The sequence below is a fragment of the Myotis davidii genome, unplaced genomic scaffold, assembly GCF_000327345.1.
Source record: "Myotis davidii unplaced genomic scaffold, ASM32734v1 scaffold187, whole genome shotgun sequence".
In the NCBI taxonomy this organism is placed as follows: Eukaryota; Metazoa; Chordata; class Mammalia; order Chiroptera; family Vespertilionidae; genus Myotis; species Myotis davidii.
The window spans coordinates 957141-963025 of NW_006383018.1; positions in this window are offsets into that span (position 1 = coordinate 957141).

The window sequence follows — 5885 nt, forward strand, 5'->3', positions numbered from 1 at the left end:
GTGATGAGAGGCACACATTTATGGAACTACAGCTACATTTTACTTTTATTTATTATTTTTTCAATATATATTTTTATTGATTTCAGAGAGGAAGGGAGAGGGAGAGAGAGATAGAAACATCAATGATGAGAGAGAATCATTGATGGGCTTGCCTCCTGCATGCCCCCTACTGGGGATCGAGCCTCGAGCCCACAACCTGGGCATGTGCCCTTGACTGGAATGGAACTTGGGACCCTTCAGTCTGCAGGCCGATGCTCTATCCACTGAGCCAAACTGGCTAGGGCATACAGCTACGTTTTAAAAAGCAACAATTAGGTGACACAAATTTCAGACAGTGTATAAAAAATAACTCACTGTAATTGAATATGTCATATGCATAATTATATGGTACATTATGCACCTATTAATTGACAATACAGCCAACTAGTTTATCAGATAGGACACAAATCCTGCATTTAGAAGAGACAATAATGAAGTAGGAGCCTTGTAAAACATGGCATGCTTTCAGTAATGTTTAAAATGAAACAGCCTTTCTATTATGCTGCCACTCACTGAAATCAATACTAAAAAGGAAGGTTCCTCCCCTACACACTTTTTAGCTGGGTAGTATGTTTAAGGATATTTTGTATTTGAAATTTTAAGTTTTCTTAATCTAATGACCAATCACACAGCTATTAAAAAAACTCACTTAACTGATAAGTGGCTTCAAAATGTTTCATTTCCTCCAGAAATACTCCTTTTGTCCAGTAATCTTACCCTTTCTTCTCAACATGCTGTATTATGAATTCTCTTTACTCAGCTGACATTGATACATTCTTGATCTGGTAGAATGACTAGCTTCTCTTTAACGCAAAATTCAACAAATCAGGCTTGCTTCCTCATTTTTAAATTCTCTGATTTCCCTCACCTTCTTTGCAATTTATCAAGTCCCTTCAGCAATCTATTCTTTGTATGGAATTTCTCCAAGGATGAGGATTATTTCATAATGAGAGATTTTCACTTGAAACCCTAGAGTATTCTTTTAGAATACACTTAACTGACACAGTACACACATGGGCACACACACATACATTTTCCTGTTCAAGATCCCAGTGGAATAACTAGAAATTGATTAAATGAATATAAATGTTAGGAAACTGCAACAGAATGCAGTGTTAGAAGGAGGGAAATAAACGTGTGCTTTATTCTTAACTCACCTAAATACTTTCACCCATTAAAGTAAGCCCCTTGGACATTGGACTCAGGTAGCACAGAAAAGAGGAGCATCAGGTATTTGATACGCCTGGATAACTCATCTATGTTTTATATTCAGACCTTTCAGAGCCTGGATAAATCGGAATCTGCAAAGAACAGAGGTGATAGCTTTTTATAGGTGCTGGGATCAAAAACTTTCTCCTCCAGGGAAAAATTGCTCTATTATTTTCCATTTCTAGCCTTAGGATTCAGATTGATTCTCCCAGGAGTGTAGTCTGGCCAGAGCCTTCTGTAAAAAGGATTTAACTTACCTGACTCTTTTATGTAACTTTGGGCCTCATGTGTGGCTTCAATTTTAAGACTTCAATAGAGCAATTTCAGAAACATCCCTGGGATATATAATTGTCTCTAAAAGTATTTTAGTTTTTAACCTCCCTGTACATATAGATTTATGGGCTATTATGGAAAATTCTTGAAATGAAAAGTGTGTGTGTGTGTGTGTGTGTGTGTGTGTGTGTGTGAGAGAGAGAGAGAGAGAGAGAGAGAGAGAGAGAGAGATGAGAAAACAATCCTCTAGTTTGTTAAGATATGAAAATAGAGCATTTACAACCTATATCATATCTTTGTGTAGGAGACTTCAAATATGTCTTATAATTAGCAACATATGAACATAGTGATTGTCTGTTCGCTTAGGTCATGAGTGAAAATATTAGGTTTCTATGTAAAAATTTCCAAAGTACTTTTTCTCCCTTTCTTAACTATAAATTATCAGCCTACCAGGGAAGGAATCTCTTCCTTTTAGAGTTCTCTGGATGTATAATCCAGAGAATCATGATATAGAGTACAAAGTATTCAGAGGAGAGTCCTGTAACAAGACTTATACTTGATGAGGAATTAACAAATATTTAATAAGCGCCTATTATGTACTCAACACTCTTCTAGTTACTGTGGATATAAGAAAAATCCCTGCCTTCAAATTTTACATGCTAGTGGGAAGGAAGAAAGAGATAAATATGATACATAAGATGGTGGTAAGTGTTTTGAAGACATAGCATATTAAGCAGGAGAGAAAGCTCAATGAGATGGTGGTGGGCGGTGCTATTGGGTATAAAGAAGGCATTTAGGTGTCTCTGACAAAATGACATTTCAACTGAGACCTAGAGAGAGTGAGTACAAAGCCTCATTACTACATGAGGGAAAGTCCACATTTCCCACAGTCTGTTAAGTCAGAGAGAATAATATGACTCCTGTTTCTATTCTAAGACCTACCCTCTCAGGTCACATTTTCTGCCCATGATTTGCTGCTTCTTAGGATGGCTGACAGTGTTAATATTTAGGACATTCAAGACAAATCCTAAGGGAGGAACTAGTTTGTGAAGGTCCTTTGACCCTGTCTAGCTTCTAGCAGGTCTCTCAGCTTGGTGCACTCGTTTCCAACGTTTGCTGACACCTATAATAAATTATTATGACCTCTTCTATTTTAAGGACAATTTTTTGACCTAACAGTATGGTTTTATTTTATTGTCTAATGTTATGGTCCCCAACAAAGAATATGGAACAAATAGAATATACACATATTATTAGGGTTTGCTTAGAAATGAAATTTCTCTCCCTCTGGGTTTATAGTAAGATCATTTTTCTCTGTTAGTTTGGTCATAGTCTTGGCCATATGACTTCTTTGGGACAATAAAATATGAGCTAACGTGGTTGATGTGTGCCATTTCCATGAAGAACCTTTAAGGGTTTTCAGCTTGAGAATTTTTGGCTTTAGGCTTCTGTGTCTTGAATGCTCTCATTAGCTTAATTGTTGCTTCTTTGCAGCTTTTTGAGGGGTTGGGGAAAGACCATCCCTACTGTGGGCTTAGCCCATTTTTCTCCTGCCAGAGACCTTTCAATGGAATGTGATTAAGCAAGTCCAGGGTCACCAACCTCACTGCCTACTAAGACTGTGATTTCACAACTTGTAAGAGTTTCAATAGGGGTACAGAGGCAGCTGGCTTTTTTACCCTGTAGACTCCTAACGGGGGACTCTCAACCAATCTAGATTGCTTGCTGAAGGCAGGGTGTACCTCAGGAATGCTGTATTCCCACCTCTCAAGCAGGCTGGCTTGCTCTAATCTGAGTTCATCCTGGTTTGTTTTGTAGGACTTGGCTGAATATTACAAAAACTAAGTATCATATTCCCACATGTTGAAATGTCCCTACCATTTTTCAAACTACATTCTGTGTTAAATTCCTGGTTTGTGTTCCAGAATGGGTCAAGACACAGTTTGGCCAAATGTTCTGCCACCACATAATAAAGACCTCTACATTGCAGCCTACAGTATATCTCTCTCTGCCTCTCAGGCAACTCTGTATTTTAGGTTCTGTTTCTTGAAGTACCCTGCTTTGGGGCATCGAATTCTATTTGAATCCATTATTAATTAATTCAACTCTTAGTAATAGAAAAGCACATTTTTTTAAAAAAAATAATATATTTCTTTATTGATTCAGAGAGGAAGGGAGAAGGAGAGTGAGACAGAAACATCAATGATGAGAGAGAATCATTGATCAGCTGCCTCCTGCACACCCCCCACCGGGGATCGAGCCTGCAATCAAGGCATGTGCCCCTGGCTGGAATCGAACCTGGGACCCCTCAGTCTGCAGGCCGATGCTCTGTCTACTGAGTCAAGCCAGCTAGGGCCAGAAACGCAAATTAATACAGTATCCCCCCTTATCTGTGGCGGATGTGTTCCAGGACCTCCAGTGGATGCCTGAAACAATGGATAGTAAGAGATTAATAATAACTAATAATAAAATAGAAAATTATAACAATCTATTGTTATAAAAGTTTGTGAATGTGGTCTCTCTCTCTCTCTCAAAATATTTTACTGTACTCATCTTTGCACTTAAAGGAAGCCCTTTGGGGCTTCTCTGTGGCATGTCCGAATTGCCAGCATCACTACCCTTGAGCTTTGGGGCCATCATTAGTATAATAGGGTGACAAGTACTGTGATGCCACCGCAATTGATCTGATAACCAAGATGGTGACTAAGTGGCTAATGCAGTGGTCGGCACACTCATTAGTCAACAGAGCCAAATATCAACAGTACAACGATTGAAATTTCTTTTGAGAGCCACATTTTTTAAACTTAAACTGTATAGGTAGGTACATTGTTATTAACTTAATTAGGGTACTCCTAAGGCTTAGGAAGAGCCACACTCAAGGGGCCAAAGAGTTGCATGTGGCTCGCGAGCTGCAGTTTGCCGACTACGGGGCTAATGGGCTAGTGGCATATACTGTGTGGATACACTGGAGATGCCTATAATATTTGGCCTTTCTTTTGCTCCTTTCCTGTTATTAGTAACTAGGCTAATCACAACAGTATTGATTCTACACAGACCAGTGAGCTTTCCAGACACTTAATTCAGTCTGCCTGGCCCTTTCTCTACCTCAGGTTTACTGCTGTTCTTCTCTGCCCTTAGCCCGCCTCATTTTCTCTTGTCTCTGCTTTGTTCTGTCACATCCTGTTTATAGGCAGTTTTTTTATTCAATGCTTTAAATTACAGTATATTCATTTAAATGAACTCTGAAGGTTTTACAGTGTGGTAAAGCTTTCCAACTTTAAACAAAATATTCCATGTACATTTTGAATGCATTGAAAAATGTTTCAAGGTATGTAAGTAGACGGATATTTAATTTATGGTTCTATTAGAGGGAACATGAAGGGTAAGAAGTTCCCTTATCAATTTTACTGAGTCACAAATTTGAAGTCAATCAGAATGTGGTCTCATTTTCATAATATTACTGTCATACCTATGTTGCTCCTTCTCTGGCCTCTAATTTCTGTCTCTATCAGAACCCAAGTCAACTGGACACAGAATTCAGGGCTTCTTCAAGTTTCTCTCAGTGATGAGAAATGCGTGAGTAAGCAAAGTAGAGTTTACTGAAGGGGAAAAGAAGAAGGAGTGGATATATATCTGCACCCACAGAAAACAACTTGAAATCCATTTTAAATGAAGTCCTTTCTCAGTAGTTCTGCATGAGGTGCCCCTCCTTCACCATTTCCCAGGCAGTGCTCTCCCTTCTGAATTCTATCTGTCCTCCTTCAAGTCACACTTTTTGCCCTCTATTTTATGGAGCAATTTATTTCTTTAAAATAATATTTTATTGATTTGTAGAGAGGAAGGGAGAGGGAGAGAGAATCATTGATTGTCTGCCTCTTGCACACCCCACACTGGGGATTGAGCCCACAACCCGGGCATGTGCCCTGACCAGGAATCGAGCTGTCATCTCCTGGTTCATAGGTTGATAATCAACCGCTGAGCACGCTGGCTGGGCTGGAACAATTTATTTCTGATCTGACTCCCGCAGGGAAATTTGTATACACAGCTCAGAAAGGTGCTCATCAAAGCAAAGCTCTGTATTCTCCTTAGAAGGCAGGTAAAGTTGTTTTTTGCAGGGGGGGCGGGGAACTTTTCTGTTACAGTATAATCCCATAGTTTTCAAACTAGACTGCAATCAGGAGAACTATACATGTATTTTGTGGAATTAGTTTATTTCACAACTGGATTTTCATATTTTGGGGAGACATGATTCTCCGTAGACTATTTTGGCTGGATAGTCTTTGCAGGCCATGATTTTTCTTTTCAAATGGACCACAGTGATAGAGTAAGAAGCTGATAATAATAATAATAATAATAATAATAAT